The sequence below is a fragment of the Mauremys mutica genome, chromosome 9, assembly GCF_020497125.1.
Source record: "Mauremys mutica isolate MM-2020 ecotype Southern chromosome 9, ASM2049712v1, whole genome shotgun sequence".
Classification (NCBI taxonomy): Eukaryota; Metazoa; Chordata; order Testudines; family Geoemydidae; genus Mauremys; species Mauremys mutica.
In genome coordinates this window covers 93194944-93216008 of record NC_059080.1, presented here as the reverse complement: position 1 = coordinate 93216008, position 21065 = coordinate 93194944, and the positions used below count along the sequence as shown (strand labels likewise).

General features: G+C 40.9%; 1 protein-coding gene across 3 annotated transcripts in view; it reads left to right on the top strand.

Annotated features, from left to right (window-relative positions):
• The first annotated feature begins 805 nt into the window (after positions 1 to 805).
• TBL1XR1 (TBL1X receptor 1) overlaps positions 806 to 21065 on the top strand; it is a 175147-nt gene continuing 154887 nt past the window's right edge. For 2 of the 3 annotated variants that reach the window (XM_045030648.1, XM_045030649.1), the window contains exon 1: positions 807 to 1018. The gene's annotated coding sequence lies outside the window, so the exon portion shown is untranslated. Of the gene's footprint in view, positions 1019 to 21065 lie in introns of all 3 variants that reach the window. The other variant, XM_045030651.1, reaches the window with a different exon arrangement.

Genomic DNA, 21065 nt, shown 5'->3' with positions numbered 1-21065 from the left:
CCCCTGTGTCCCCCTGTCCTCACCCCACTGTTTGCTTTGGTGGCAGTCTGTGTATTCTTAAAAATAAACAGTGCCTGGCCATATTGCCTTATGGAACAGGCCGGGAGAGGGCGTGAAGAAGGAGGGTCATCCCTCACCCCACTGGCCCTGGGTGTCCCCCACTCCCGCTTGCTTAGCTGATGGGGTGCATAACGCATCACAATACAGGAGCCCTGCCTGGCCATATGGCCTTGGGCAGCTGGCTGCAAGGTGCGGGGAAGGGGTGTAACAGGGAAGGTGGGGGAGGAGGGTGTGTGGGGGAACCCCCTCCTTATCCCCACCCACCCTTGGCCCCGCTCTGCACTCTCCTGGTGGCTTGTACAGGTCGAATCCTAAAGCCGCCTGCTGGGGGGGGGGGGTCGGGGGGCGGTGGTGTGTGAAAAGGGGAGGGTCTCCCCTCCCCCACAGGCCCCCCCACCAGGGAGCGCTTGGCTGGGCTGGAGGCCGGTTGGGCTGTGCAGCAGCAGCAGCCCGGCCTGCCTGCCTCCCTCTCTCCCATTTCCGTGCGGCTGGGCACCCCGCGCTCCCCCAGCGCTGAGTGTCTGAGAGCCGTTGGCGGCTCTGAACCGTTTGGCTCCTTCCCTTAGTAACAGCTTTTACATTCTGCCTCAATTCCTCTTCAATCGAAATCACACACACACACACACACACACACAGAGCGCGATCCCTGCCCTCCCCCCCCCGCGCTCAGCCCTCCCCCCTCGCTTCCCCCACCCCCCCCTCTCTCTGGCTTGGGATCTCATTGACTATCACAGCCCTGTGGGGTGGCTATTGATCCCCCCCCCACCCCCTCTTTTTTTTTTTTCTATTTTTTTTTTGGTGGTTGTTGTTGCTTGGAGTGGGCACCTCAGCTGAGAGGGAGCGTGTGTGTGTCTCTGGCTGGATAAAGAGGAGGAAACCCAGGGTGCCTTTCTTTTGCCTCCATTGCACAGGCAAAGGGGGGAGGGCAAAAAGCAGCCACTCAGCCATCAGCTACAAGGTAAGGACTTGGGGTGTTGTGTGTGTGTGTGTGTTTGGTATTTTGCACCAGCATTTACCTCTCCTGGGCTGGATCAAGTGCATCCAAAGGGGGGGGGGTTATTATGGAGCTTCTTTGGCTGGGGGGGGCAGGCTGGGAGGGCTTTGGGGAAGTGATCAGGGCTGGGTGGGGGGAGGGAGCTGTGTTGGTCTGTGCTAGTTGGGGTGGGGGATGGGCACAAGTGTAACATGTCTTTATTTTTCAAGTTGGGTCCCTGCTTTTTTTTTTTTGTTTTTAAATGTATTTTTGGGAGCTGGTGGTTTTCATGGTAAATGGCACCTCCTTTTAACGCTTCTGGGAGGGGGCTTTCTGGCCCCTCTTCCCCCTTTCTTATTTCTCCCCTCCCCCCCACCCTTTGGATTTTATTTTAAAGGCTTTAAGGGGAAAAAAGAATTTGCAGCAAATTGAATCAAGGAGCCATCATGAGGCAGGCTGGTTTATAGCCTATTTTTAGCCTGATTTTTGTAAAGAATCCTCCCTCCCCCCCGTGCATATTTACTATTTCTAAAACCGGGAGGGAGGGAGGGGGGAAAGACCACCCCAAAGTGTGACCTTAGGTCTGTATTTATTTTGCAGTCGGTGTATGGTTTGTGTCTGCAATGTATAATGTTAAGAAAAGCTTGGGGAGAAATGTGCTTGTGTCTGAACTCATGCTGGAGTGGGGGAGGGGAATCTGTGTCCACACTTTCCTCTGTGTGATTTTTTTTTTTTAAATTTCCTTTCTTTTCGACTGTGTATGTTGTTTTCATTTGTAGCTTAGAGGGGTGTGTTTCCTTTTTAACTCCCCTGGAGATGTAGCCCTGGATTTAAGAGAAGAAAATATCTGTATATGTTTTTTTTTTTTTTAAAGTGTAAAGTGCCAAAGTTATTGTTGATCAGTTTCCTGTTAAATTCTGGGTGGAACAGGATCACATCTTCTTTTACAGGGTAAGGGTCACATGTAAAAGACAAAACATGGGCCCTAGTTATGGAAATAAGCCTTTATACCTGTTAATGGGCTGTGTATTTTTTTTTTAACTTAATAGTATCAAATATCCAAAATGAAGCAGGCAATCTTGTTCTGTGCATTCTATATTTTTAAAAAGATCTTTACGTCTAAGTTATATGTTTTTCTGTGCTGTTAATTGAATATATTTATCCATTGTAAATACAAAATATGTAGTTCATTATACTATTTAATGGGGTTAAATTGTACATTGAAGTTGTTCCAGGTGAGTTCAGTTTTCATCACCAAATTCCCTTTTAAGGAAAATTTATAAGAGAAATGTCTCTTTTGAGAGAGAGACTTAGTTGTGCTTAATGGCAGAGTCTTGTTGCTTGAGACTGCATGTTGAGTTTTCAAGATAAAGTTTCATCTGTAGGTTGCTGTGTAGGCTTGCAGAGTGAAGTTTGCTCATAGAGTTTTTACTATCAGATGTACCCAACATCCTCATTTTGCTGTCTGTATAAATCAAGACTTAACTGATTTATGGACACGATCACAAAATATACTCATTCTTTGCTGTTAAGGCATGGGAGGTAGAGTCATGATCTGGAAAATTCAGTCTTGTCACATAAAAATTAGCTGAGCCTGATTGCTGATACCTTAGTATCTAAAATAGATATTTGAGAACATCACAAAGCATATTAACAAGGGAAGGGTCTTTATTCTAGATGGGCCACACTCTCTGGATACTGACCTTGGGCTTTAGGTAGAGCCTACATAGAGGTGCTACTGGCAGAATTCAGGTTTGGATTTTGAATAATGCCTGAAGTTTTAGGATTGTCCAAGTTTTGGGCCTTGATTGTGCAGTGAACTTTGCAAAAGCTTAGGTGTCTGGCCTTGGTTTGGACATCTCCATATTTATCTTTTCAGCATATTGTTCAAACTTATGAAGGCTCAGATCCTGGAAACACTTAGGCAGGTGCTTAACTTCAACCATATGAGTAGTCCCATTGGTTTTAATGAGACTATTCATGCGCTTAAAGTTAAGCGTGTGTTTAGGTGTTTGAAGGATTAGAGCCTGAGATTTATAAAAAGCTTTACCGTCAAGGTAAATCTGCTTAGTATGCTGTCGGTGTTATGTAAATAATAAACATTCTATGGTTTCCCAAAGTGATTAATTTTTTCTTTTGGTTAAGATCTAATGAAATAGCACTGTATTTTATTAGTAATCACAGGTCACCTCAGACTACACTCTCATGGTCTCTTAAATTTTGTTAGGGAAGTGCAGGCTTGTCTCCATGACCACATGGTTCATATGGGATTGTATTTTGGGAACTTTTGTGGCAGGTCTCCCAAACTATATTCTGAACACCTGGAAAATATTTAGCGTTCACTCCATAAGGGAAGGGGGAAGGGAAGAAAATACAATTTTGAACATGTAAAAGTAGTTGGAACTTGGGTTTGTAATTTTAGAATATACAAGAGTTTACAGTTGATTTTGTTCATTTAAATGTTTCCCTGCTTCGTTAAGAGTAATAAATGCTGATCAAAATTATTACACGTATTTGCTGCTCAAGCATCCCCCTCCCCCCCAAAAAAAGCAGTTAATTTTTTTCTGAAAGAAAATTTTTACAAATGCCGCTTTTATTTCTTCCAATGATCGATGTTTCGTACATTGGTTTGAAGTTATAAGGCGTTATAAAGTGCTGAGTATTGTAAAACTTTTCTTGTGACTCTGTAATTCTAATCACTCAGATGTGATGGTAGAGAATATTGTTAAATCCTACAAACGTGAGGAGCTGGATGGAGTAAGTTGAAATGGTCAGAACACGAATATATATATTTTTGTGTGTGTGTGTATATTCACTTTGTTTTCAGTTAAGTTTTTCATTGAGGAAGAACAGATCCAAGCGCATGTAAAGCAAATTGAATGGTTATTTACACAGGAGTTCACATTAAAGTCAGATGCCCACTGTTATAAATGTTATAGAAGCAAATTAAGACCCCGTCCTACAAGAGGTTCCATCTGGACAGACCCACACTGAAGTCAGAAATTCTGCAAATACAATGCACATGCTTAATTTTAAGCACATCTGTGACCACCTTGACTTGAATGGGGTCTGTATATGTGCATAAAGTTGATTCTGAGAGTGTTTGCAGGATCAGGGTATTAACTATAATTTTTGTAAACTATATTGGTGGGTGGGTGTGTGAGAGAGAGAAGGGAGATGACTTTTTTGGTGAGTACAACTAATTCCTACCAAAAGAATATATTTACTGCTTGTTGATTGTTATATCCGTTGATAGGGTAAAAATTCTTCTGAACTAATATTTGATGAGTGTACAGCTCATTAAAAGGTGAATGACATGACTAGTGGACCTTTTGAATGACCACTTGTTGAATAAATAAGTATTTTCGTGTGTGGCATTGCTGTATAAATAGGACCCTACCAAATTCACGGTCGATTTTGGTTAATTTCACAGTCATAGGATTTTTAAAATTGTGAATTTCATGATTTCAGCTATTTAAATCTGAAATTTCATGGTGGTGTAATTGTAGGGCTCCTGACCCAAAAAGGAGGGGTGTTTGTGGGGGAGGGGGGAGTGGTCCACAGGGTTATTGCAGGATGTATGTATGTGATACTGCTACGCTTACTTCTGTGCAGCAGCTGATGGCAGCGCTGCCTCGGAGCTGGGCAGCTGGAGAGCAGTGGCTGCTGGCTGGGAGCCCAGCTCTGAAAGTAGCGCCCCACCAGCTGCAGTGCAGAAGTAACGATGGCATGGTATGGTATTGCTACCTTTACTTCTGTGCTGCTGCCTGTGGAGCTGGGCCCTCAGTCAGCAGCCACCACTCTCCAGCTGCCTAGCTCTGAAGGAAGCAGCATAGAAGTAAGGGTGGCATGGTATGATATTGCCATCTTTATTTCTGTGCTGCTACTGGCAGGGAGCTGCCTTCAGAGCTGGGTGCCTGGCCAACTGTTGCCGCTCTGTGGTTGCCGAGCTCTGAACGCAGCACAGAAGTAAAGATGGCAATACCGTGACCCTCCTAAAATAACCTTGCGACCCCCCCCCCCGCAACTCCTTTTTGGGTCAGGACCCCCAATTTGAGAAATGCTGGTCTCCCCCATTAAATCTGTATGGTATAAAGTAAAAGCACACGAAAGACTAGATTTCACTGGGGGAGACCAGATTTCACGGTCCGTGACGCATTTTTCTTGGCTGTGAATTTGGTAGGGCTCTAAGTATAAAATATCACATCTTCAAATGAATAGCTGATAAAGGAATAATAACTCCTGATTTCCTGTTGTAGGCTCAGGATCCACCACAAATCTTGGCTTCCCCATGTGCAACTTTCTGAACACTTCAGTGTGATGTTCTTTTATTTAAATTATCTTAGTTTCCATAAAGAAACTTAGAGATAACAACTGGTTTTTCACAGACCGTGTTTCATCCGAAGATCTCAAACAAGGTAGATGGGGGACTGCTTAACCCATCATGAAAATGTAGCCCCTGTGAGATAAAATATGGCAAGGTAATAAGTTGAAAATGTTTTATCCAGGTGAAGCTTCAGGAAAGTCTGCAGGGTTGGGCATTTGACTGGTGCAAAAATAGTTGATCAATTAACTGGTGAAATATTGGTGAAATGTCAAAAATAGTAAAATATTTTAAACTTTTTTTTTTAAGAACAGGAACAACAGTCACAAAAAGAATAAGACGTTATGGTCCCTTGTAGGCATAACCGTAGGTACTTGTGCCTTTATTACAAAATAAAAAGTTAGTTAACTGAGTTATTTTAACTCAGAAAAATGGGCAACACAATGGAGTTCTGAAAAATGGAAGAATGTCACTGTGATATAATCACAAAGATAGGCCAGTATGTAATTCTTGCTGGAATATTTGGCAATATTTAACTGTGGCCAATTGTATAAATATAGTATTTATTTTGGCAGAATGTGTTACCTAATTGTAACTTGTTAGGACACTGAAGCTGTCTCTTCACTATGAAAAAAGGTGTGCTCTCCACTCCAGTTAACTAATGTGGCATGAAATCCAAGTGCAGACAAGGCTGTTGGTAATTTTCATGTGAGTTGGCAGGTTGAATTCAAGACGATCAGGGAGCCTGGTCTTGAACTCGACCATTTAACTCATATGAAAACTACCTTCTGCCTTGTATTCACTTGGATTTCATCTCACATTTTTTCATAGTTCAAACAAGGCCGAGGTTGGTTGCAAAAAGTGCCAAGGGATTTTTAATGACCATGATTGGTCAGAAGTTTAGTTTTTAGCTATCTCTCTGAAAGACTTCCAGCATCATAATGCCTGATGCCTCCTAAAACAGTGATTTGGATACTGGTACTGCTACTTCAGGCTCTTGTGAGACTCTTTAGATTCCCTATCTTCGTAATTAACCTCTGTTCTGGGCTTGTGATGTGGTGGCAGGAATTGGATGTGAACCAGTCCAGGTGGCATTGCGGATTAGAGAATGTACAGTTAAATGGGAAGTGGTGTGCTTGTACAGATAAGGCGAACTGGTACCGTTGGCTGAAAATCATATTGAAGGGGTTTAGGTCAGGACTGACTTGGAAGGAAGATTTCTGCTTACCGAGTCACCAACACCACAACGTGCAGCACTCATGCATCTTTAGCGGTTTTCCATGCCACTACTGAGCCATCATGCAAGATCCTAGTTTTGACAATCGAAAAGATGAACTTATATTGCGAAGCTGCTTAATGCATTAATCTTTCTTTTTAAGAGTATGAATTAACACCTTTGTTTGGAAAAAAGAAAATCTTGGGTAGACATTGATGGTCATGTTTTCAGATGCTGAGCACCCATAGCTCGATTTTAAGGTTGTGGGAGCTCTATGTGCTTAGCACTCTGCAAATCAAGCCCTAAGTGTATTTCACTGGCTTTTGCAAACTTCAGTTGGGGCTGTAAGTCCTATTTCTGTTGGGTTTCATGATAGTGAAAAACTACCACCTCCTTCCCCCTAGTCTGTGACTTGAAATTTAGTGTTTATTCCATTGTTGTAATTTTTTTCCTCTATGTTGCAAAAGAGTGATCTTGATTTACTGCTAGACATCAATATCAAAGTTCAGAATAATCCACAGAACATCCTGGGAGTCTTGTTTGTTTTGTTTCTTTTATGATCCAAAATCCAGTTCAGCCTCTTTGCTATGTACTACATTACAGAGAAACTCCAAATAACCTGTCTGCCATAAGCAAGCATTTTGGAATATTACTTTGGATAGCTGGAACTGCATTGCTAGACATTTTAGTTGGTCTGCTGGAGCTGTGTATTAAGCTTCCCCACCCCCTCTGGCGAGGCAGGCAAGCAGCTGTTTTTGCAGCTGATGCTAGTGCTGCTTTTAACCCATTGGTGGGGCTGCAGAATTATTGAATTACCTCCCCAGTAGTGTAAGTTGCATTTAAAGCTCATGTTGAACTCCCACTGACATCACACCGTTGTAGATTTTATGAATTAAAACTATCAAACTGGTTATGGAAACTTCTTTTTTTTTCTTTTACATATGCAGTTGCATTGTTTGTTGGCAGTGGCTTGAAACTACATAGCACAGTGTATTTCTGGAGTCTTATTCAAGGGGAGAAGTTAATGGGTCAGATCTTTACTGTTGAAGAATGAGTGGTGCTAAGTACTGTGCCTGACACGAAGACTGTAGACGTCAGCCTTGAGAGGCCCTAAATTTAACTTTTTGAATATGTTGTGTCCCCTTGACATTTAAACAGGCAGTGTTAAAGTTCATGTTCTTCAGATAGGCAACCTACCACCACCAAATCCAGTGAGTTGGGGATTCTTGCAAACACAGACACGCTTGAGGTGAATGTCAACACCCCAGTGGCTCAAAAGGAAGAGTTGGGCAGGGAAAGTTGAGGGACTGTGTTGAAGGGCACTTACTGCCAGAATGATGCTGGCTGGCCTGACTGAGGAGCCAAATTGCAGATGTTACCTTTTGTCCCTCATTTTGGAGGAGCCAATCAAGGTATCAGGATGATTTCTAAAAGTTTTTGTTTTCCTGTACAAATAGATAACAACAAAGGTAGGATTTTTTTTTTATGTTGGCCTAGCCTCTGCTCCTATTGGAGCAAATGCATTTTGTCATTGACTTTCAGTGGGGATACAGTTGGCCCACCTCTAAGTGATCTGAAATTCCTGCCTCGAAATACAAATTTTTGCAAAGATGTGCCTCCATCTTTCATACCAATCCACATTCCAAATCTGCTCAGCTAAGAAGATGACTTTCTATTTGAGGTTTAGCCAAAAATGCTTGGGAGGAATGCTTAGTTTTGATGCTGCATGAATTTTTTTTCTTTCTGTCTGTTATGTCCGCACTACCCGCCGAATCGGCAGGTGGTGATTGATCTATTGGGGAACGATTTATTGCGTCTAGTGTAGATGCGATAAAATCGATCCCCGATTGCTCTGCCGTCCACTCCGGAACTCCACCGCGGTGAGAGGCGGAAGCGGAGTTGATGGGGGAGCGGCAGCGGTTGACTCGCCGCCATCCTCACAGCCAGGTAAATTGACCTAAGATACGCCGACTTCAGCTACGCTATTTGTGTAGCTGAAGTTGCGTATCTTAGGTTGACCCCTCCTCCCCCCAGTATAGATCTAGCCTAGGTGTGTGGGCGGTAAAGGAGGTCAGTGACAAACATTAGGTTTAGAAGTTCTTGAGCATTATTTGTCCCATATGAGGTTAAAGGAAATATTGGTGGCTCTCCATTTGGCAATAAATCCTTCAGTCTGCAGTGTTTTGTACAGAGACTACTACTATTAAACAATTAATCATAGCTAATTTTTGTACGGATGTCAACATTCTTCTTCTATTACAGAAGTTCCTGCTGGGAGTCTTAACATAAACACACGTCCCTAAATAAAAGCTCTTAAACCTAGATTTTAATTGGAATGTCCTTTACAAAAATACAGAACCTGCCGTGGTGATCTGCAAGAACTTTTCACATCCTATTTTTCAGAGTGTATTTTCAAATTTAATACTGCAGTGACTTTTTTTTTTTTTAAATTCACTGCACAGGTGTAGATAATGCAAAGGAAGAGAAACATTTGACATCAGCTTTAATAAACAGCTTGCCAAACAAGTTATGGTAACAACATATATTTGGTAGCAACACATTAGCTGTTTCTAACTGCTAATATAACACCCTGATATGGATTAGAGAAACAGGCTGCACCTTGATTTGAACAGGCTAATTGTGTAGCGATAGCACTTGATTCTCATTTCATTTTAGGTGTGTGGTTAACCTACCTCCATGTAGCAAATGTTTGATATTTCTTGTTTCAATTCTGAATTCATTGCACTGTGTAAGCAGAAAGAGTTTATAGCAACATAACCTCAATGTTTTAAAGTGAAATACCACTCAGGCTATACATTCCAAAGAAATTGCCCACCAAGCAATTTTAGATAGGCTTGATGGGGCAGAAAGAGAGATCTGCTGCTAAATTTAAAGATTAAAATTCTTGGTTTATGTTATCTCAAGGACACTCGCCATTATTGGAAATATTTGCCTGTAAATGGGTGAGTTGTAGAATCCCCTTTGTCTTTTCATTATTGCATCTGCTACTTGTGTAGATTGTAAAAGGTCTTTGGTTCCGTACTGGAAATATCCTTGCATGTATGTGCTTCATGTTGGCAAAATCCATGTTAATTGGTTCTTCCAGTGTATCCCCATACTATGTTGTTTTTATAAGGTTTATTTATTCCAGTTCATCAAGTACCTATGCAAAGTTCTTAGAGTTTTCTTACTCGGTACATGCTGTATTCATTATATCTTAGGCTCTCAAAGACTCTCCACCATCAAGGGGGGAGGAATAGCTCAGTGGTTTGAGCATTGGCCTGCTAAACCCAGGGTTGTGAGTTCAATCCTTGAGGGGGCCACTTAGGGATCTGGGGCAAAAATTGGTCCTGCTAGTGAAGGCAGGGGACTGGACTTGATGACCTTTCAACGTCCCTTCCAGTTCTAGGAGATCGGTATATCTCCAATTATTACCTTTTTATTACCTTTACCTTGCCCACTCAGACCATTCAACAGTCCAGTTGAGCTTTCTATGCACCATAAATAACATCCACTTTTCATCTTCAAGTACCTAAAAGGTTGTTACAAGGAGGAGGGAGGAAAAATTGTTCTCTTTAACCTCTCAGGATAGAACAAGAAGCAATAGGCTTAAATTGTAGCAAGGGTGGTTTAGGCTGAACATTAGGAAAAACTTCCTGTCAGGGTGGTTAAGCACTGGAATAAATTGCCTAGTGAAGTTGTGGAATCTCCATCATTGGAGATTTTTAAGAGCAGGTTAGACAAACACCTGTCAGGGATGGTCTAGATAATACTTAGGGTACGTCCAGACTACCTGCCGAATCGGCGGGTAGCGATCGATTTTGCGGGGATCGATATATCGCGTCTCATCTAGACGCGATATATCGATCCCCGAATGCGCTCCCATCAACTCCGGAACTCCACCGGAGCGAGTGGCGGTAGCGGAGTCGATGGGGGAGCCACGGACGTCGATCCCGAGCGGTGAGGACGGGAGGTACGTCGGGATAAGATACTTTGACTTCAGCTACGGTATTCCCGTAGCTGAAGTTGCGTATCTTACCTCGACACTGCCCCCCAGTGTGGACCAGGCCTTAGTCCTGTCATGAGTCCAGGAACTACACTAGATGACCTTTGAGGTCCCTTCCAGTCCTGTGATCCTATGCTTCTATCTTCTGGGTGAATAGATAGGCCTTACTACATGCCCCAAAGGCAAACAAACCCACCCTCTCTAGCTATTTCCACTGAATATTCTTGAGGTTAAAACAGGAGGGGACAAATGTTAAGCAAGCAGTGTTATCCTGAGGGCCTGGCCTGATCGGTATTGGTTAGGCATCACACAGAGAGAGAGAGAGAGACATGCTGATTGCTCAGGAGTATGAAGTAAAAAAAGTAACTTTCTGGATGTTATTTATATTGACTAGGGCTCATCAAAAGATTGAAAACAAATTAGATGAAAAATAGGGTGGGGGCAATAATTTATAAATGTTATCCACATTCTGACTAACTCTTTTAATACTATGGCTCCATACCAGAGACTTGCTGGTATGTCACCTAGCATATCCGGTATCTGTTAGTACTAGTGCTTCTGTTATATGGGCTGAAATGTTTTGCTTTTTGTCATTTTAAGTTAACAAAACTGTTAACATTAAGGGCCAGTCTTCAGCTGGACCCCAGTGAAGAACTGAAAAACGTGCAAGCATGTAATTGGAATCTGTAAAATCCTGTTTGTGTATGCATTTATTTGCATGCTCAGTTGAGCTTCCCACCCCTTTTCCATGTCTAACTACTGCATTTTGGAATAGGTAGTTGGTGTTTTTCAGAGTACAAAAGAGAGAGACAGCACTTTTGCAATCTGATTTGGAGAGACTGAATGAAAATGACTTGCACTTTACTTGCTTTGACAGTAGTATGAATGGCAAAAGCCTGTCAGTGTAATGTTGTGTTTTTGAAACACACCCATTTCTGTTCGCACATTGCTTATTCCAGGAGAATCTAGACTTTTGTATCAAGTTTTAAAGTTTTTTTTTTTCCCCTTCAGAAAGACACATACCTACATCTGTGCTGATTAACACCACCCCTCATTTCTCTGCCCCTCCCCCCCAACAAACAAACCCCAAACAAAACCATTCCATGCCTGCAATAACATTGTGTTATTGTTTTTCATTTCTGTCTCTCCCCCAAACTGACCCCCATTTGCCATCTGCCAGTGATGAGCTTTCTATTGTTTGCTGTCACATGAATAAATAAAATGAAGTTAATAGACTTCCCATATGGTCCCATATGAGGAGAGATTAAAGAGGCTAGGACTTTTCAGCTTGGAAAAGAGGAGACTAAGGGGGCATAGCATAGAAGTATATAAAATCATGAGTGGTGTGGAGAAAGTGAATAAGGAAAAGTTATTTACTTATTCCCATAATATAAGAACTAGGGGCAACCAAATGAAATTAATGGGCAGCAGGTTTAAAACAAATAAAAGGAAGTTCTTCTTCACACAGCACACAGTCAACTTGTGGAACTCCTTTCCTGAGGAGGTTGTGAAGGCTAGGACTATAACAGCATTTAGAAGAGAACTTCCATGAATTTATCTAATTAAGTCCATTAATGCCCATTAGCCAGGATGGGTAAAGAATGGTGCCCCTAGCCTCTGTCTGTCAGAGCGTGGAGATGGATGGCAGGAGAGAGATCACTTGATCATTACCTGTTAGGTTCACTCCCTCTGGGACACCGGGCATTGGCCACTGTCAGTAGACAGGATACTGGGCTAGATGGACCTTTGGTCTGACCCAGTATGACCATTCTGATGATGATGTTCTTATGTAGACCTAAAACTTCCAAGTTTCTCTTGGCATTTCACATTTCTTTCTGTTCCTTTCTTCCACCTCATTCACTCCCCCTCCCTCAATTCTCTCATTTCCTGTTATCATTTTGTCTTTCCTGTCTTTCTTTGTTACTATAAAGGCTTTCCTTGGCCGTTTTTGTATTTGACGCTCTTAAGCCAAAACAGTCCTCTCACCCTATTCTCTGTTTACTGTTTTATGGTTTCTCTGCTCTACTCGTTCTGTCTTCTCTCCTTCCCCAAACTTATCTGCCCTCTCTTCCCCAGTCCAGCTTATGCATGTGGAAGTGATCTTGTGCAGTCTTTGAATCAATAGGCATTTTGCTGTGTGTGAAGACAGCAAAATTGGGCATTCTTCCTGCACTGTGTCACGCTGTTCAATTTCATTGTGTGTTGCAGAGTGAAACTTACTGGAGACATGAGTAAGTTTCATTCAGCAGCCTGTGTTGCAGAGAGTAAGATCTGGAGGGGGGCAGCTATGAAAGGAAACCAAGTTGGCAACTTTTGGCAGTGTCTTTTATTTAATAAAAATAAGCTTGCCTTCAGGCACTAAGGGTTGCTCCAACTCCAATTAAAGTCAACAGGGGACTTTAATGGGAGTTAGCTTGGGTCCTTACTAGGAATTTCAAAAGCTGCACTGGATTAAATGAAAACCTTTTGGTGTTTTTCTTTTTTGAGCAGTTTAGTCCCATGCTTTTTAGCATAAAGATTGTCTATAATAAGTGACATTCAGGTTCTGACTTAAAGCAACAAAAGCAAAGTCAGCCATAATGAATTCAGTCATAGGCTCACCTAGTTTGTATTATGGTAGTATCTAGAAGCCACAATCAGGATTGGTGCTCCATTGTTGTAAGCGTTATAGACCTTGATCATAGGAACTGAAGTCTGTAAACAGACTTCTTTAGTAGGGGCCTCTACCAGTACAGATCAATTTGTGGAATTGCAGCTATAATGTTGGAGGACAGTCTCTGAAGAGCCTACAGTCTAACTGTGTCCAGGAACTGCAGTAATGCCTGAAATATTCTGTTTAATATTTAATCTGTAGAAAGTGACCATTACTGATTTGGTGGAGTAGTTGTTCAGAAACTAAAGAAAATAAAAGGAGGGAAAATTGATACGTCATAAACCCAGCAAACTCTTTCTGATAATGCATGTGCGCCCTTTCTCTGAAATGTACACAAGCATCACAGGAGAGAAAATAAGATGTACTTTGACAGAAGGCAGTAAAATGGTTTTTACTTGAACATATTTAAAATATGATTGTAAGCTCTCTGGTGCAGAGACATTGTCAACACATAACCTAAAAATAGCACTAGCTGTCCATAGGTTGTAGACTCTACATAGATTACTGTTATTGCAATACCATACTCTTTGCCACTTACAAATTTCCATATTCAGGAGTATATAATGTAGAAACTTGCTCCAGCCAGAAACTTGGCATGTAAAGTCTCTGGGTGTAAATAGACAGTCGTATTCAGGTGAAAAATCCCATTGGAATTGATGGGAGTTTTGCCTGAGTAAGAACTGAAGGATTGGATCCGCTGCCTGGGAGTAATTTTATTTATTATTTTGTTGTTTTTTTCCATTTCTGAGGCCTGGTCTATACTAAAGGGTTAGGTTGATGTAAGCTGCCTTTCATCAACCTAGCCATGGAAGTATGTTCACATAAATTTGACTCCTGCCGACACAAGTCCCTCTATGCTGATTTAGTAATATCACCTCCCCAAGTGGCGTAGAGTGATACTTGATGTAATTAGGTCGATGCGGTATCAGTGTAGACACTGTGTTCCTTATGCAGACTATTACTGGCTTTCAGGAGCTGTTCCACAATGCCCCACAATGACAATACCATTGATACAAGCGCTCCTGGTGAGGACATGCACCACTGACCCAAAGAGCCAAGTGTGCGCGCACACAGGCAATTTAATAACTGTGATGGCCGTATGCCAGTATAAGTTAGGTTGACATCATTTTGTAGAGTAGACATGGCCTTACTATTGCCAAACATAGTTTAATTTATTTGTCTGACTCAATGTTTTTGACTCTGAGGATTGTAGTGTAGACCAAGGCTATCTCATTATAACTATATCGCTCAGGAATGTGGATTTGCTGAGCAATGTAGTTCTACCGACCTAACCCCTAGTGTAGACAGTGCTATGTTGATGGGAGGGCTTCTCCTGTCGACATAGCTAGTGCTTCTTGGGGAGGTGGAATACCTATGCTGACGGGAGAAGCTCTCCTCGGCATAAGAAGCGTCTTCACCAAGCACTACAGCAGCACAGCTGCAGTGCTGTAAGTGTAGACAAACCCTTAGAATAACATTTTTCAGGTCATTAGTCCACAGTCTGGGTTGAGACATAAAATATTTTGGGGTGGGGTCGGGGAAGACTATAAGTCTGAATTATTAAACATTGATGCTTCCAGTATGTTTTATAGCATCCACCAATGTGTTCTAAATTGTGACAGCTCTGTACTGTGTGTTATTAGGATGCTTGGAAAACTATGGATCCTCAGTTGGTGTAAATTATCATAGCTCTGTTGACTTCATGTTGACGTGCCTTCAGCTGAGAAATCTGCACCTTTGTGAGCAGTCACTATAGTCTACTGTTAAATGACTTCTTTTGGTGGCTTATAGATAAGTTGTAAAATATTATTGTAGTTTTATTACAGCACCAACAGTAAGTTTTTTGGATTCCTAATGCAGTTGTTATAGAATTACTGAACATCAATAGATGAGTCATCATTTAAGGATTTCAGCTTTTTTTGCACCAATGCTGTTTGCCTAGACAATCTCTTTTCAGGAACTGTTCAAAGAGAATAAGTTGCAGTTTTTGAAGGGCACTGAAGGAAGGGCCCATGGAATTATCTTGCAGTTCAGTGTTAATCCCCACTGCTATCATAGAAATTATTTCTGCAGATTTCCATAAGCTTCCACACCTCCATTGCAGCAACATTGTATGTCCTTGGAACTCTAGAGAACTCAAACATCTCCTAGAATGCCTATTTTTAGACTAATATATATATTAAGATGCTGTGTTAACTTTTTTTTACTGCAGTAAAGAGTTTCCATACAGAAAACGAAGTACTGCCCCCTGGTTAGGGCTGGGAGCTAGGAGTCAGGATCCCTGGGTTTTACCCTGTGATCTGCTCCTGTGTGATCTTGGTGAATGACTAACAACTTTACTCATGCAAAACTGATCTTGTACTTCACAGGGATTTTTCAGGCCATGTGTATAAAGTGCTCTGAGATCTTCTTTAGATGAAAGGCTCTCTAGAAGTGCAAAGTAGTTTTTAATTTTATTTTTCATTTTATTTAATTTTATTTGCTAACTTTGAGTTCATAGCTTAGGCAAAAATATTCCTTTCATGCTGATATTTTCCATGCTGGGTCTACAGTCTGATAGGATTTTTTTCTCCAAGTTGGACAAAATTTGGGACCTGAGTCTGCAAAGACTTGCCTACTGTGTTTTAATTTCTGCACTGTGAAAGGCCCTGTTGAAGTCAGTAGGGCTACTAAGCATATGTACCTGCATACAGTTATGTATATTCGTAAGACCTTGTAGGACTGGGTCAGTTAGAACTGAAGACAGTTTTTTCCAAAATTCCTGTGTCTGGTGATCATGTCACAACGTGATGGTATCCTGACTGTTTGGGCTTGCCTGTGTAGCTGTGACTAAATGGCAGTATAATCATGTTCCTGAAACAAGATTTAGTAACATGGTTATACCACAGTTTGGTCTGGTATTCACAAGCAAAATAGAGTCACTTTTGTGTTTGTTTATGTGCCTTGCAAAATAGTTATGAAAATTTACAAGCCCAGACACAAAATGTTCATGTGTGCCCTTCACTATGATTCTTGATAATGAAAAATCTAATGGTATTTTACTTGCCTGTCAAAGAGATACATGGCCTGGGGCAGATAGAATTTTGCAAGCCTCGTCATGAAAGTGTACATCTTGCATGAAAATTAATATAAGACAAGGCACTACTATGTTATAAGACAATTTCCCACCATGCAACTTCTGGCAGTATAGAAAGATTCTAGAAGGCAAATCATGGTCTTTGGGGAAAAAACAAATCCAACACCATAACTGACATTTGTGCATGTGTATAGTTTGCCTGCTTGTGCCTGCTTTACTAAAGATTTATAACACCCTGTTTTCACATTTCATCTTTTGGGCTAAATTTTTCCATCCCTGCTTGATGATGAAGTTAGGGTTCATTCTGTTTTTTAACAGTTTAAGGAAAATCTCCTCAGGGATTTTTGAATTACGGGAGAATTTCTTTTAAAAATACATATTATTTACCTTGTACCATATGTAGATGTATACCAGAAAGTACTGAAGCTTGTACACTACTCTGAACATAATCTACATAGCATTTTTGCTTGCTCTATTTAAAAAAATTTTTAAGAACTTCGTTGGGGGTTAAAAAATATCACTTCTGTGCATGATCCTTGGCCTCTAACATATTTCAAAGACCTTAATGAAGCCCTTTTTCCTTTCAGACGTATCTTCACATTCTCCTGACAGACTTCTCTAGGGGGCTGTGATATTTTCAAGGGGATACTAATTGACCCAACTAAAAATTCTCTAGAACCTCTGGTCTTAACATTAGGACAACTGACATTATTGGCGTGTGTGTGGGTGGGGGGAAATTGGGTTTACCATGATTTTAGAGCTCCCTTACCATATTATAACAAGAAAGGCAGCAACCCATTTTCAGTTTCTTATGACTCTCTGAAACTTTCATATTTGGGGCTGCAATTTTCCAGGCTTTGTCTCTGTCCAAAGAGGAATTTAAAAAAAAACAAAACCAAAAAACAGTTCTGTGGGGATAGGGTGTGTGTAAGTGTGTTTATTTCAGTAGACTAGAAAAAAGATTGCTGTTAATTTTTTTTTAACCATCTCTTTTGGTGAAATTTCGCACAGCAGTGCCCTACCCAAGAAGATGTAAAAAAGTAGATGGAGTTGTGTAGTTTGGTGAACATTGGTTTTATTTGACCAAGCTATGAGCCTTTGAAAATTGCGATCTAAGCATATGTGCTAATTTTGGAACAAGATAATTAATGCCTCAGTTCTGCACACTTTTTCCCATGTGCATAATATTAAAGTTAAGCCTGTATATGTGGTGCAGGATTGGTGCCTAGTCTTGTAAAGGGCCTATCTTCAAAAACTGCAATATGCTCTGGATCAGGCTTAAAATGCTCAGCTAGGGAAAGCTGCACTTTATTTACATGTCCTGTGGCTACCCAGACAAAGTGAGCAGGCCCTCAGCAATTGTACACCATTTAATGTATCCTATTGGGAAGTTTGCTGCTTAGTGACACTCCAGAGAAGCGGAAGAGGCTTTTCATAATTTTGAAAGGCTCATAAGCTGGGTCAAAGGGAAATCAGTTTTCAGGTCTGTAGATTCTTTACTGTGGGGTTGAGGCGGGGTGGATTGAGTAGTGCCCCAAAGGTAAGAAGATTTCTCCTTCCCACCATCCCAAAGCCACTGGAAAAGGCACCAAGACTCCTAGGAAAATGAGCTCCAGAAAAGGGTGTTTGAGATAATGGCCCTTCAACCTGTACCATTCAGGCTTTTCCTCTCCCTGACACAGAAGTCCTGTTGGGAGTCTGTCTTCACTACAGAGTTAGCCTGAGTTTTTAACTTGGGTGTTGCACCAACCCTCCTCCATTCACATGTGCAAACCTCTCACGTGAGTTAAGTGGTGCTTTCAACCTGGCCATAGCTGAGGAGTTGGTTTAGAGTCCAAGTTCAACTTTCACTTGGACGGCTAACTTGCAGTGATGGCACAGGCTAAATTATTCAACTGCTGATGGCTCTCTAGTGCCTTCCCACAACTCTCCTGTCTGTCATGAACACACAAGTTCTCCCACAATTCACTGGGATGGAACCAAGGAGTCCTAGTGACACATTGGAGGAGTGCAGCACCTGTGGGGACACAATAACGTGGGTAGGTCTTTGCAACGTAGCTGCTTGCACCCAGGTGCCAATTACTGCAACTAACTCTGTAGTGAAGACATGCTGGGAGAGCAGAGAGCCAGGACAGCCCTGACCTGATGAGACAAGAAGCCAGTAGCGGTATGTCCATCCAGTCCATAGCAAGCCTTCCAGTCCTGGTCAATAGACTCAGGCTAGCAGAGCTTGTGCTAGTGCTATAGAAATAGCTGTGTAGACAGTGCTTTGAAGTCATAGCTCAGGCTGGAGCTCAGGCTCTGAAACCTAAGAAGAGGGTGTGGGCTTCAGAACCTCAGCTCCAGCCCGAGGTGCAACTTCAAAGCACTGTCCACAGCTATTTCTAGAACACTAGCATCAGCCCCGCTAGCTTGAGTCTGTGGACCAAGCTGGGACGCTCACTCCCGCTTGGTCCAAAATGCTGTGTAGACATACTGTTAGAGACCAGAAGGCCCCCTCTTGTCACTTGGCCCCCTCACCTTCCAATGAAGTTGTAGGACAGTAGGTGTACACCCTAGCTCCCTTGCGCAGCACCACACCAGCCAGGTTATAAGGCCTTCATTCATCAAGTGGGCTGCCCCTCTTGCTGACTGAGCTGCCATATTTTTTTATGTAGCACTTATTTGAGGCATTCCTCAGTGAGTCCTATTTCTGGGTCAAATCATGCCTTCTAAGGTTCATAAAGGAAAGGTTCGCTTCTGTGGACGTTGTGCGATTTATGGGATATAGTGTTATGGTGGAGCCTTGGTGTAAAATTCCAGATTATGGAATTTTCTTTAAAAACCACCATCCAGCCACAAACACCATAGGATATTCCTTGTGTGTATGCATTAAATGATCTTTAATTATAATCACATACTGTTTCACAAATGGTGCAATACAATATCATAGAATTATTTCTAGCATCTTGTTGTACTGTGTATTTCTCTGTACGTCAGACTGCCTTAAACCTCAATCCTGCAAGTTGCTTTACAAGTTGCTTTACATTGACTTTGGTGGGGCTGTGGGTTCACTCACACAGAGCTCATTGAAGAATCGGGGCTTTGCTGTCATTTATATAAAATTACAGAAACTGTTCTTATACAAATACTTCATGTTAAGTAGAATAACAGAGTAACAGAGAAATAGCTCACCTAAATTTGCAGGTAAATTATCATTAACTGCCTCTTCCCAGGCTGTGCTGTTGGCTGAAAATAAATTGTATAATGCGTTACTGTTGACTTAATTATTTACATACCTTAGAGAGAAGAGAACTGATAAAAAGAATGCCAAAGACATACAGAGCCATCACAAAAATGAAATTACCGAAAAGAACAAATACAAATATAGCATAAGGTGATCTTTTTTTTTCTATCTGATTGTAAGAAAAATGATTAAACTATATCACTGTTTGAGATGTAGTATGCGATCATGTTAATTAAGCTCTCTTGTGTGTACTAAGACTGAATAATATGAAATAATAACGTAATCCACTATTGTGGACATCTGTGTATGAAATGCTAAGAATATTTTTTAGTACAAACATAATATACAAAAAGATATGATTGTCCAAAACAAATGCATATTAACAAAATATAGGGAAATAACACCAACTATCCAGCTTATCAATTGCTTTCCATGGTGTACATACATATTAAATAAAGTATTACCCACACTATCATTCTGTCCCGTTGATAATCCTGTGTGGTGAGCATTTTACAAATGCTGGGCTATATGCACAGCATACTCTTAGAACAGTCTTGTTGGGTGGAAGAAAAAGCAAAAAAAGGAAACTACGTTTTGTCAGGGTGTTTCATTAAATGACACAGAGCAGCGCATATATACTATTGGCCAACTGGGTGGGTAAACAGATGATTTTTAAAAAAAAATAAAAATCAGATTTTTTGGTGTTACTTAAATTATGTTTTCTTTTAAAAATGAAATGTTTTAAATGAAATCTCAAAGTAATATAAAATGTTAAGTCTTAAACTACTTTTAATCTCTTAAAACATTTATAAAAAAAAGAACCTCAATCCATGAGCCTCTATCAAAATCTTTACGTTAAAGGCTGCATTTCTACATCAAGAAAGTTGGTTTGCCCTCGATTCTAACTTTTGAGGTCAAGCTTTATAGATATGACACAATAAGTCATGTAGTATATTAAGGGCATGTTTCGTTTAGTAAAAATAAATTTTATGTTTTGTGTCAAGTTACATTAAGATGGAATTTAAACAAGCACAAATCATGAGCAAAAATTTAATTATGTAGTAAATAAGCAATATGTCATTCATTATTTTCTAACATACTAAAAATGTACAATTAATAAGAATCTGAAAATATTAAGCTATATAATTGCTAAATACATGTATATAGTTATAGTGTACCCTCCTAGGTAGCAAAAAGATGTCCAAAACTAGTGTAAAGGCTGTAGTGAATTGTAAATCAAGATGTTTTGTTGTCAACTAATGAGAATGCACCCTTCTTCAGAAAATAACTGAAGAATAAGTGGAAAAGTTGATTACAAATTGATGATTTAAATTTAGACTTTCCACTTGGTGACTGAAACCATGATTTAAATCACTGATTTAAATTGCCTTGATTTAATCAGTCCCCCTGTTGGCCAATATTTATTTTACAAATATAGGTTTAAGTATGTGGAGGCTAATGGTAGTAATTTATCAGCAGATTATACAGCTAAATTGGTGCATGAGGCATACCGAGGATACTGGCAGGTTTC